The 14,060-nt window shown below is 45.0% G+C and overlaps 1 protein-coding gene across 1 annotated transcript in view; it reads left to right on the plus strand.

Annotated features, from left to right (window-relative positions):
- Positions 1-13,151: 13,151 nt before the first annotated feature.
- Positions 13,152-14,060, plus strand: part of MVB12A (multivesicular body subunit 12A) — a gene marked incomplete at its 3' end in the record, with an annotated part of 36,676 nt that continues 35,767 nt past the window's right edge. The window contains exon 1 of the mRNA XM_082262646.1: positions 13,152-13,296. The remainder of the gene's footprint in view (positions 13,297-14,060) is intronic.

The raw sequence follows: 14,060 nt of genomic DNA on the forward strand, positions 1-14,060 counted from the left end.
TCTTTTTAAGGATGTTCCAAACAGTTGATTTGGCCACACCTAATGTTTTTGCTATCTCTCTGATGGGTTTGTTTTGTTTTTTCAGCCTAATGATGGCTTGCTTCACTGATAGTGACAGCTCTTTGGATCTCATATTGAGAGTTGACAGCAACAGATTCCAAATGCAAATAGCACACTTGAAATTAACTCTGGACCTTTTATCTGCTCCTTCTAAATGGGATAATGAGGGAATAACACACACACCTGGCCATGGAACAGCTGAGAAGCCAATTGTCCCATTACTTTTGGTCCCTTAAAAAGTGGGAGGCACATATACAAACTGTTGTAATTCCTACACTGTTCACCTGATTTGGATGTAAATACCCTCAAATTAAAGCTGAAAGTCTGCAGTTAAAGCACAACTTGTTTGTTTCATTTCAAAACCATTGTGATGGTGTATAGAGCCAAAAAGGTTAGAATTGTGTCGATGTCCCAATATTTATGGACCTGACTGTATATTGTTAACCATTTATATTGTTTTAGTCACCTTATCTCACTCTGTTGGCCGCCCCATATTGCAAGATCTTTGCAGATATATTGGGTTAGGCTGCACTAATGCCCCATACACACGTGCAGATTATCTGCAGACTTTTGTCTGCAGACTTACCTTTTCTATGTAGTGCAAGGGCCTGCCGGATTGCATACAAATTGAAAGTGTTTAGGTTTGACCTCATATTATATGGTTTTGGTAAGTCTGCAGACAAAAGTCTGCAGATAATCTGCACGTGTGTATGGGGCATAAGTCACTTTAAATCAATCAACATTACAATTTTTTTTTTAATTTTATATTTATTTTTCATTTTTGTAATCCATATTAAGTCATATATTGGACCAACTAACACTGCGTCACGTTACTACATATTTATTGGACACATCAATTTTGTTTTATTCACAAGTTTTAGTGCTCATTCACATATCAGTTGGTATATTTATTGACCCCCTGCTGATGCACTTTGGATATTATTGAATAATTATGCTTGTCACCTTCCACTGAGCACTTTATATTTATACTATATCTATATCTATATATATATATATATATATATATATATATATATATATATATATATATATATATATTCCCTTTTGACTGCGTTATAACTAATATTTATTTATTGCTCACACCAAGTATCATCACTTTATTGCACTGTTCGCACTTTTCAATTTATTTATTTATTGATATGTATTTATTAAATTTATTGTGGTGTTAGAGACAGCAGTATGATCACATGCATTTTGGGATACCCTGCCTATTACGTTTGTATTAGTGCCCTTATTTATCTATTGAAAGGCAGCGCCATTCTCCTCACTACTCCTTTATCAGTCCCAGGAAAGCCTACACAGGTCGTGAGTACTGAGGATTGCCCCTGAGGGTCTGCCTAGAGTCAGAGGGGACCACTCTGGAAGAGGTTCTGGGATCCAGTGTCAGCTAGCTGCAAAGGGGGTACCTAGGTTGAGGACCCTGAAGTTACAAAGGGGGTACATAGTCAGTGGACCCTGAAGAGTTACAGTCAAGGGGCATCTGCATCTGGGCCCTGAATTGTATAGAGTGTGTCAGTTGCAAGTACAGATTTGCAGAGTTCTACTCCATGCTACCTAGAGCTGGCCAAAGCGGGGAACAGTATTCACTGAATTGTACAGCATAACAGTGTCAGGAGTTCTACGGTTTCACAGTTTTGGATCTTCTGGACTTTCAGTCGAGGATTCAGCACTTCTATCAAATTGCAGTGTGTGCTCAGTGTTAGTGAGCGTTGGCTGACGCCGGCTGGCGTCAAGGAAGTGTCAACGAGCATTTTCAGGATCAAAGTCCCAATTGTAATTAGTTCGAGCCTTAAGGAGTATTCCACTAATTCCCTTCTCCCATCCCCTTTAACTTATAATAAAAACCACAAACAAAGATGCTGGAGTTGTCGTTGCTTCAGTTGTCACACCCAGGGACTCAGCTCACATGGGCAGGAGAGGATTCCGGTACTAATGGCAGACCCACATCAGGCCACAGGCCTGGAAACCTTGCTACATATACATATACATTGCTAATTTCAGTATTTTATTGTTATTTTGTCATTTCTTCAAAAAAAAATTATGGAAGGTAAAATCCACTTTCCGGCACCTGGGGAGCTGCATGTGCCACGTACAGCTGCCAATGCAAGTGAATGGCTGTATGCAGCCGTGCACAGGTAAATGTTGATCGCTCCTGCATCAGCCTTTATTGTCGCATGTGCGTGCGGCACTTTGTCCCTAACAAGGAAGTGGTGTACCCAGGTTGAAGCACTGTATGTGCATACCCCCCCCCCCCCCACTCTGTACAGTGCATACTTCTGAGCCCATCACCCTGTACAGTAAACACTTCTGACCCCTGCAATCTGTACAATACATACTTCTGACCCCTGCACTCTGTACATTACACGCTTCTGACCCCTGCACCCAGTACAGTGCACACTTCTGACCCCCGCACTCTGTACAGTACATACTTCTGACACATGCACTCTGTACATACAGTAGGCCTACGTTTTAAGCCCATTTAAGTTTTAGAGCAGTTTTTACAAACCCATAATGCACCACATGTTTATTTTCTTGAGAAAGGGGGCCTAAATTGCACATAGGTCCATTGCTTTTACAAAACACCCCTTTATCCGACATACTGCTTTGCTGTTAATTTTAAGTTATCATATATATAAGATTTTTTCCCACTGCTCACCAAACTTCAACCATACTAACCTTACAATATCGCTTCTGGATTAATCACATTTTTAACCAATCAGCTCAGTTTGGGTAGAACTGCAATCTGTAAAATTGCTCTGTGTTCATATGTTTTATGAAATCCCAGGCATTAGAAAAACCTGAAGACCCTGATGTGATCTAACACTTTATCATGAATGAACGCGCTCCTACTTTCATAGTAACAGGAGTCACTGAGACAGGAAGCAATGGGAAATCTTCCCAGTGGAGACATCATAACCATAAAAACCTTACAGATGGTTGTTATACATTAAATTGTGCTGCTCGCTCTGCTCCTTAAATTGGGTTGTGCATTATAATATTGTCAACCACTGAACATTACATACTCTTGACCAAAGTGTGTATTTCCCCAACAGTTGCTGGTTGCTAAGTAGTTTATAACTATTTTAATCACCTTCCTACTGCTGTATTTGTAAAAAAACAGCAGGGAGGTAGACATTTTATTTCTGGGAGGTGCAATTTATAAACATCACCCCAGAAATAGCCCTTATCCTGCACGGTAACCCCTTCATCTATAGTCTCCCACTGTATGCAACCTGTACATTAACCCCCTCACCTCCCCCTCCCTTTTTGAATGACCTGCATGTACTATATCCAATGCACTATTGTTTAACCCGCTCAGTAGCAGCCTGTTTCAAAATTTAAAAAAAAAACAAAAACCTTAGAGCATCTTAGGTGTCTGTTTAGCAGAAATGTTATATATATATATATATATATATATATATATATATATATATATATTTTTTTTTTTTCCAAAACATTTCATTGAAAAGAAACCGAAGTACACATACCACAAGTCATGTGTTACAAAACAGAGGCAAAAAGAACAAAAACAAGAACCATGGGATATGCAGACCAAAGCATAATCGTACAGTTTGAAACATTGGAACATACAGGATAGCAGAGGATTATCGAACTGTATCTATAAGCAGAGTTTAAAAGGCACAATTATCTGTACTATGAGTTAGGGCCGTAGGGGAACCATATAGTCAGTAACTTTGAGGATCTCCGATCGATCACAGGGTACTTGGGAGAGGAGCCGGACGCACGCCTCAGTGGTGCCTCCCACAACCCGACACCCCCAGTGGGGAACTCACTGTGTCAGAAGGCAGGAGGCAATCACCAAATGTGCGCGACACCCAATCAGGAGTAGGTAAATATAGGGGGTATCCACATGGACGGTCAATGGAGGGGGGGGCTTGCCCAGAGGTCATCAGGGGTTTGCTATTGTGGAGGGAAGGGAAGGGGAGGGAAGGGAAGGGCGGAAGAGGGGGGAGGGAAGGGGGGGTATGGGTAAGAACAAGAGGGGAGAAGAGGAGGGGGGGAAAGAGACTGAGGAGAATGCATGAGTTAACGGGGAAGATGTAGGGGATTCAGAAAGCTTCCGCGGGGGTAGTTGAAAGGGGTAGAAAGATCACCTCATGTAGAGCGTGAGAAGCCAGGGAGAGGATCTATGGAGTAGTGCTTAACCTCTGAAAATCAGGTAGAGACGTGAAGTGTATCCAGGGTGCCCAGGTCGTATAGTATTTGCGGTTGGAGTCCTTGGCTTGGGTTACAATGTCCTCCATCTCTGCTACTCTTTTTACCCACTGCAACCACTCAGCGACCGTGGGAGGGGAGGTAGACAGCCAATGGCATGGTACACACATTCTGGCCGCATTAATAAGATGTAGGGTGAGGGATTTTTTGTAACTGGAGAAAGACAAGGAGGTATTGTGCCGGAGTGAAATCAGGCGTATAAGTGGTAATACGGGGAATCAGGGAGTAGACCTCTCTCCAGAATGGTTAGATGACAGGGCATTCCCACCAGATATGTAGCAGGGATCTTTTGTGTTGGCAACATCTCCAACAGGTAGGAGAGTTGGTAACTGAAAATGTATGTAGTAATTCGGGGGTTCTGTATGTGTATATATATATATATATATATATATATATATATATATATATATATATATTGGTGGTATTTTTGAAACACTAGATTTTTTTAAGTATATAAAGTAAAAAAAGCATACCAAAAAATATATAATGAGTAAAGTATTAGAGGTCCATAGTATAGTGTCCAGAGGTCCGTAGTATATAGTAGTCAGCTGGGCAGAGTTCTGGACAACAGAGAGAAGAGTCAATAGGAAGCATTGGTCTGACGAAGGAGCGTTACTGCACATGCTCCGAAACGTGTTACCGCCCCTGTGACGTCACTACAAACCTGCGGTCCACGAGTGAGTCGTGTGTTCCAACGCGACCTCAGCTCTGTTTGGGACCTCCCCTGTTGAGCTCCATGCCGTTTCTTCTTCCATCTCCCCACGCTGCTGGACGGCTTTCGGTGAGACAGCTTCGTAGGAGCCGTGTAAACGTATCCTAGTGATGTCTTATCATGCCTGCTTTTCTTTACCATCATGTAAGTGATCCTTGATTTTATATAATAAATGGTTGATATTGCACTCAGAGGCGCCTTCTTCTTCTTTTCGTTTTATGAAGAGTGTTTCACGCTGGTCCAATAGGGAGGCATATTGGACAGTGGGAGGAAACCTGACGAATGGGAGCATAGGCTTTGATACAGTCCTGGTAATTGGCAGAGGGCAGGTCGCCTCAGTGCATTCTGGGATACTGTATAAAAGCCATGAGCACATGTGCTGTGGGGTCTTTGGCTGGAGAGCAGAGTCCTGGAGGGAGGGGGCAGCTGCCTCCTCCTCTGTAGAGGTGCCATGCAGTCACAGGAGGTCATCCTGTGGGCCTGAGGAACAGTTGAGAGGAGCTGAACCCAGAGGTCCAGGAAAGCTCACTGAGAGGGGAGACACTGGAGACCGTGGGACCACAGTATCGTGAGTACAGGGACTCGTGACGAGGGGCCTAGCCTGAGGAGGGCCACCCCTGCATCTGGCATAGTCAGTGGACGGGTGTCAGCAGCTCAAGAGAAAGAGGATGCTAGGGAGAGTGTCCTGAAGATAAATGTCTATTCACCAAGCTGTCTTGGGAGAAGAGACTCAACTACAAATTCATCCAAAGTGGTAGGGTGAATCAACAGCCTGGCTGTACCAGAAGATAGGAGTCCTCAACATTGTGCATAGTTAAAATGGAGTATCCCACTATTTCCTTCTCCTATCTACAAATTATCAAATAAACAAAAACAACCACATACCCCTTGGCTGATTATTGCAGCGAGCTGAAGGGGGAAAAACTTGAGAACTTTGTTTGCTAGGACTGTGTGCTGGTAACTCAGGGGGACCCATAAAGTGAATATCTGGCAGTCCTTACGGGGGCAGTGCTACATGTGGGGGTGTCGTCTGGTATGTACCCCTGGGTTACAGCAACGGTTGCTGACTGCAACGGCCGAACAGTCGCATCAAGTAATGCCATGTCTTTCCAAGTAATGTCTGCTCTACAGTGATCAGTGAATGTGTGTTGATGAGTCATGATTGCAGCAGCGGTTGCTATGGGCAACGAACAGACATTTACCAAAGAAACAGTATGTTTTCCCAAGAAAAGTGCTGTAGAGTTGATGGAGAAGAAAGGCACTGTATTGTACAAGAGAATTGTGTCTGCTTTACAGTAATCGGTGCAAGTATGCTTTCAAGTGTTGACGGAGAAAGTAGTGACCTGGGATGCAGGGATCGGTGCGTTCAGGGGTCATGTCTGTACATGTACTGTCTAGAAAAGTGTTGGCCATGCAGTTAATGACAGCGGAACAATTTGCACTGGCAGTATGGGAGATCAGTTGGCTTGTGAAGAAAGAAGTGCAACTGAGGCCCAAGTGCAGATGGAGGAGGCAGAAGTGTGTGTGTTGGAGAGCACAGTCTGCAATGCAGTGCCATTCATGCTGACTGAGCAGAGTTATGGCAGCAGCAAAAGGGTTTTTGCACCGCGCACTAAAGAGATCTGACTTACAGGAGGAGCCAACACCAGAGAGTCAGCTAGTCTGAAGTCATGGGCGGAGTCGCCGCCCGCGAGCTGCCAATCCGAGTGGAGGAAGAGAGCTGAGACATCACTTCCGCCATCGGGAGTAGCTGAGGAGCAGACACGTGTGTGGAGGAGCAAGATGGCGGATGCCGGAGTGAGCCAGGACTCAGGGGCTATGCCACATGTTGGCAGAGTACCTAGAGAGCAAACGGAATTACCAGATTTCATCCTGTGAGATACAGGAGTGCGATTGGTGCCCATTGGGAGACTGGCGCTATGCAGCTGAGGGGACAAGAAGCATCCCGGGCTGGTATGTAGCCAAAAATTGAATGTGTCCATGCAGCTGCGAGCATGGAGTCAGTGTGGGCACTGCGTAGACATGCTAGTGCAGGGGTTGCGGAGTAATTGTTGGCCCAGGAAGCTGAGTGTGAGCTGGGAGACAGGATTCACTCAAGAATTGCTGGCGCCTATGATAACAATCCCTGTGGGCAGAGGAAGAGGAGTGTCAAGAGCACTGCTGGGGCTGGGACCAGTGGTGCAGACCATTATCGGCCGACCGATCGGTCGACTTTTGTCCAGTGTTGTTGTGTTGGTTAAAATGCGCTCTAGACTGCACACGAATTTTCTCGGCCAACAAAAACCAACTTCAGAAGTGATGTCATGTGCTTGTGTACTTTCCGTGTGTTTTTTCTTCTCTGAGCATGCCCAGTCTTGCTCATCAGATTTTTGTCTGCCGAAATCTGCACTGACTGACGGAAAATCGGCCGTTCTGTTGACGGCCAACAAAAATTTTATAGCCTGCACACCAGATTTTATTCGGCTGAAAAGTCGGAGTCGGTTGTCGAAAGCATCATACTAACAAGCCGAAAATCGGTCGATCGGACGTTGGCCGAAAATTCACGGCCAACTATCGATGCGTGTGTACGAGGCTTTACGCTACTGTATGCCAGGCCAGGGAGAATCACACTTCGGAGGCGAGATGCATATGGACGGTGCAGGCCAAGTTGAGGCCCAAAGGCAGAACCAGTTGCTCTCAACATGGCAGAAGGGAATCACGGGTCTCCTGAGTGGAAGGCCTCTTGTGCGTCCAGTGAAGAAGAGGTTGGAGCCATTGATATACGGTCACCCCGTTTCAAACATCGGTTCAGATCCCTGGAAGAGGGTATTGATGTATGGAAATCTGAAGAAGAGACTGAATGCGACTGGGGAACAGAGAAGAGAAGCAGCTCTGCAAGTTCCAGTTCACTCGATGATGAGACAAAGGAGGCTCTGGTGCATATTAAACAAGCAAAAAATTGGGGGAGCAAACCCTGAACATGTATATCTAAAGCCGGTGCAACAATGAACCAAGCGACATGTATATTAAAAAAGAATAGCGCACACATGCTAAAGAAATGACTATCAAATATGGAGACAATCCATAAATAAAAATGGGGATTTGGTCCCACCATATGGCCATATCGTGCTCAAGCCTACCACTACGTCAAAGTACCCCATTGTCAGTGGGTCCTACACTATCCATAAAAAAGGATGAATCCAGCCTCTCTAACCCTTGGAGATAACACTCCTTGCTGGGAGAGATGTACAACTGCACTACAAGGGTGCATATGCAGTGTGCCAGGAACTTGGGGTTCTATACCACGAGGGTCCCAGATTTGTCCCCATCTTGCACCTAATGAGGTCTACGATGATCTCATCAAGAAGGAGGAGACCCTATACACCCCACCTGGGAGAGGAGACAGACAGAAGCTTCCCAGGTTCTCCAGATGCCAGCGCCTGATACAAAAGAAGGTGGCCCAGGAGTATGGGTATGACTACCCCTATGCTCCCCTATGCTATGCTTTGGAGATCATGGAATAGATCGAGGCCAGAAGAGAAGGATGGTGTAACAAAGCGATTTGGGAATTTCTGTACATCCACAAGCCATATCGCAACTGGAAGAAGACTGAGCTGTGTGACACCTTTCTTTCTGTGAAGGCTAACTGGAAGCTGGGGCGGGCCATCCACATAGACCGCGTGGAAGTTCCCCGTCCAGGCGGAAAGGCCAGGCTTGGGCTGTTCGGGTTCAGGACTCTACAGGGAAGACTATTCGGTTACCTCATCGTGACTACTACTGCTGAGGATGCAGAGTTCCCACCCATGTAGGATTTGCTGTTACAAGCCTGGCTAGCCTGAAAGTTCATTGAAAAGGGGCTGGAGAGCCTGGAGAGAAGTTACCAGAAAAAGTTGCTGTTAGGGCCAGAAGCCCTATTTTCAAATCCCCTTTCCCTTCTATCCTTGCAAGAAGGATTGGGAATCAGCAGAACAACTATCACTGTGTAGTATCTTCAGAAGAGGGCCGACTCTCTAACCCACAAAGACTTCCTGTTCAGAGGACTTTAGTAGGCGCTTAGTTCTGTGCCTCAGTTTGCTACAAGAAGCCATATTTATTGGATGTTCCGTCAAGATCCTTTTGGCCAATGGGCCAGGATCACTATATGCAATTAAAAACACTTTGCGAAGAAATTTAAGTCAATGGGCCCGAATAGTTTTAGTACAGAAGAAGAGGACACTTTACAAAGATACTTTGCTCAAAGGACACTTTATGAAGAACCTGTTAGGCCAGTGGGCTGGGTGAAAGAACTTTGTGTGGGTTACTACCTTGGGAAAGGAGGTAGTAGCTCATTGTCTCTTCAGAGAAGGGGATGCCAGAGTGAAGGACCCCTTGAAGAGACTTGTAAAACTCACAAGTTGGACAAGTTTGCTCAGGCTCCAGCAAAAAGGGTTGTCGCAGAAGAAGATGTGCTACCTCGATGTTACAGAAGGAGAGGACACTGTGAACACTAGTCGAGTGGACTCCACACTTCTTCATTCTGAACTTGTGGGTCTGACTATAATAGGAGAGAGATTCAGTGCCCTGGTGTCTGAGACGGATTGTGCCTATTATTTAGTCAACAAAATTGTTCTCAGTAGGAAACAATGGTGAAATGTTAGATGGTCAGCTTGGCAGGGTTTGTTTGTTGTCTATTTCAGGTATAACAACCGGATGTCAAGTCAACCCTGCCCTTAGGGGGCCTGGGGTGATGAAGATCTCTACGAGAATGTAGCAGTTAGAGATAATGGTGGTGAGAAGGTGGCCTCTGAGGAGAGGGCAGTCTCACCGTGAGTAGGTAACAATGTATCCATTTGTGCTTAACCCTATTTCCTTTGCAGGCTTGCTTAGGACTTCCGGGTCTGGATAGACCCTCCACTATTCAATGCAAAATTCTATGCAATGTAGATATTGTATTTAGTTAGCTAGATAGGGTAATGTCGGTTACCTGTCAAGTAGATTTTTGTTTGGCAAGGGGTGCATTGGTCTAAATGCACCTGGTATGTGTACATAAATGTGTGAATATTTGTACAGCAGAGTCATATATTTTTCCCACTTAATTTATTGTATCTACTGGCCACATATGGGGTATGCCGCCTGGGCCTGTACATTTGATGCTTCCCTTTTTCCAAGTTTGTGGCATACTCCGTGAAATTTTTGGTGCAAATAATTTTTGTAGGGGAGGCTGACCAGTGCCAGTGAGGAAATGGTGAGTGTAGCACCTTCCTAGGTAGGTACTAGAGAGAGAGAGAGAGTATAGTTTTGAGCTCTGTCTGTTTACTAGAGGCACTGTAGGTAAATCTATATTGCTTTCTCCCTACCAGAGAGCAGGATCTGTTAGTGAGGTCTGCTCATTGTGCTCAGTATGCAAATCATTCAGTCTGAACCGTTCGCCCAACTCTAGTTAATTCCTTTGAAAGCACAGACTATGATCATGCAGCAATCTGGCAGCCATTTTTGTAGTATATGACTGAGAGCCCTTTCAAACTGAGGCGCTTCTGAACTGCCAGTAAAACCCTGAGTGCTTTTCAGGTGCTTTTAAAGAGCTTTTCATGCGCTTCCTATTCATTTCAATGGAGAGGGGCATTTTTGAGGCGCTTTTTTAGTGCTCCAAACATACACCAAATATGCACCAAATATGCACCAAATATGCTGCTTGCAGGATTTTTTTCACCACCCCGCCCCAGCGTGAAAGCATTCATTGACTATAGAGCCCTTTCACTATGAGGCGCTTGAAAACTACCCAGTGCCTTCCTCAGTGCTCACAAGTTCCAACCACCAAAAGAAAAGCGGTTTACAAACAGAGAGCATTAGATCCTGTTATAATTTATTTTGCAAATTGCGGCAGGCATTCCGGAAGCGTTTACCTGGCAGTGGAGGTATCTTGCTGAGTGATCCCGCAGGGTTTGTCTACAGATTATGTCGGAAGCTGTGTCCCCAGATAGTAGATGGTTAAGCGTTTTGACCCTGTGGTGTAAGCCATAAGCTGAGAGGCAGAGAATGCTTGGTGGTGGGAACTTGTGAGCACCGAGGAAGGCACATATAACATTGGATTTGTTCACCAGTCTCCTTTGGGCCTTTTCTCATCACCTTAACAAAAGGACTATCTCCTTCACCATCCTTTGACCATTTTCTGGCACTTTATTGTTGTTATTTGGACTCTATTTATTCATATATTTTCCTATTGAAGATCATCATATTGGTGGTTGTTATCTATCACTCTTAGGATTGCGCTGTACTATTTTTTGTATGCTTACAGGAGGTTTTTCTAGGTTGCCCTTGAGTGTTCAGCTGCTGGTCCAACATTTTATTCATTTTAGAATATTTGTTTATTTTATATTCATTTTAATGGGAATAGGTTTTCATGAGCATTTAGTAATGCTAAAAAAAGCACTTCAAAACGCCCCTCTCCATTGAAATTAATGGTAAGCACCTCGGCTCAGAGGTGCTTAAAAAGCGCCTCAAAATGGTTCTTGAAGCAATCTTTAACCGGTTGCCGACCGCCGCAAGTACATATACTGCGGCGGTCAGCCCCAGCCAGGCAAAGTGACGTACCGGTACATCACTAGCCTGTCACTAGCTTGTGAGCCAATAGCGCGCCCGCCCTGGCTCATTCCCTTACAAGTCAGTGCGTGTGACCGGCGGACCCGATGTCCGCCGGTCACTCGCGATAGTTCACCGTGAAGGGAGAAAGGCAGGCGGCTAATGTAAACAAAGCCGTCTGTCATTCTCCACTGTGTAAAAATGGAGATCACACGGTTCTACTATGTAGGACCGTTGATCTCTGTTCTTACACCAGTAGCCATGTCCAATCACAGTTAGAAGCACGCCCCTAGGGACACACTTAACCCCTCCTTCCCCAATAAAGTTAACCCCTTCCCTGCCAGTGTCATTTTTACAGTAACAGTGCATATTTATAGCACTGATTACTGTAGTAATGTCAATGGTACCCCCAAAAGTGTCAAAAATATCAGTCAAGGGTCCGATCTGTCCGCCGCAATGTCGCAGTCCCGCAAAAAAAATTGCAGATCGCCTCCATTACTCGTTAAAAAAAAAACAACAAAAATGACAAAAGTCTTTCCCTTAGTTAGTAAACGCAATAACTTTTGCGCAAACCAATCAAAATACGCTTATTGTGCTTTTTTTTACCAAACATATGTAGCAGAAAACAAATTGGCCTAAAAGGATAAAAAAATTTGATTTTTACATTTTGGGGGGGGGGGGGGATTTCATATAAAAAAAAATGTGAAAAATATAGTTATTTTTTCAAAATTGCCGCTCTTTTTTTGTTTATAGCGCAAAAAGTAAAAATTGCACAGGTGATCAAATACCACCAAAAGAAAGCTCTGTTTGTGGGAAAAAAGGACGTAAATTTCGTTTGGGTACGGCGTTGCATGACCGCGCAATTGTCCGTTAAAGTCGCACAGTGCCGAATCGCAAAAAGTGGCCCAGATGTAAGACAGCAAAATCCTCCGGTGGTAAAGTGGTTAAAATAAAAGTGCATATGACCCCAATAATAATCAAGAATCATATACACAAGCAGCGCTAAACACATGACATGGTTATCATTATTGGACTCTATTTCATGATAAACCATGTCATGTGTTTAGCGCTGCTTGTGTATATGATTCTTGATTATTATTGGGGTCATATGCACTTTTATTTTAATTTGTTATCATATATATCTTTCTGTACTTGTTTTTAAATTGCAATAAAAACTATTATAAAAAAAAGAAAGCAATGGCTGCACAGATATGTATGGAGTGTATCTGTGCTGTACCATACAGGCTAATCCATCCGCTGGGGACAAGTCTTCAATTGTTGGAATTATTATCATTGTGTTTTCTAAGGAAGCAGTGCTGGAAAACTGAAAGACTTGTGTGAACTCTCCTTCCAATACCCCGCCCGGCCGGTGTACTGCCGATTGTTTCGCTCGGGGAGGGGCCAGCTACGGCCGGCTCGGGGAGGAGCCAGCAGACGCGGCCGGCTCGGGGAGGAGCTTGCAGACGCGATCTCTCCAGCTACACATTATGAATGAGTGTAATTGGGGGGATTCCCCGATTGGCTCCGCCTTCTCTTCATCAAACCTCCGCACACTTCACTCAGAGTTTACCAAGATGTACCCCGCCCACAGCGGTCAGTCATCCCCTGGCGGCGCGCATGCGTAGTACGACTCTCCGTGCTTCAGGGGGAGGGTCTACCTGTCCCTAGGTGACTCCCATCCAGGAAGAGGAGAACTTGTTGGACTTGGACAGAACTTCGTCCTATAGAAGGTAAAGGGATTGTCCGGGCACTGAGGGGGCTGGGTGTACATGATATCGCCATAGTGTGTATTATAGTGTACTGGCAGTGAGCTCTATACAGGACGATCTATTCTATAGGGACTTCTCCTCTCTATACTGGCTGTGTGATGTGGAGGAAGCTGGTGACTCTGGAAATGTAATCACCATACCTGGGAATGGGGGCGTGGTGGAAGTATTAGCAGCACACCCAGAGTGCCATGGCAAATAGTGGGTGTGGCAACATTTAGGTAATAGTGGGAGGGGCTTAGAACTTGAGCCTTCATAGAGTGTACAGGAGTCAGTAGTATGTAATGTACACAGTGCTGGGGTGGGTAACCTGCATAGTGCAGGGTCTGCTCTATTGGTAATATGGGTTAGTGATGGGCTTAGGCGTGTTCTGGATCATAGTCCCAACCCACATGAGCAATCCCGCCAGGAAGCCGTCACTTCACACCGCCAATCATAGGCCGCATGTATATGTGCAGCTGCAGACTGCAAAAAGCTTTACTGCCTATGATTGGCTGTGTGCAATGTCAGCTTTCTGGTGGGATTGCTCAGGTGCTTTGGGGCTATGCTCCCCAACACGCCTGAGCCCATCACTGGTCAGGGTCACTCATGGTCAGGCTCTATTAATAGTCTGGGTCACTCGTGGTCAAGCTCTAGGAATGGTTTGGGTCATTCGTGGTCAGGCTGTAAGAATGGTCTGGGTCATTCGTGGTCAGCCTGTAAGAATGGCCTGGGTCACTGGTGGTCAG

Source organism: Pelophylax lessonae (assembly GCF_965119305.1).
Source record: "Pelophylax lessonae genome assembly, chromosome: 7".
Classification (NCBI taxonomy): Eukaryota; Metazoa; Chordata; class Amphibia; order Anura; family Ranidae; genus Pelophylax; species Pelophylax lessonae.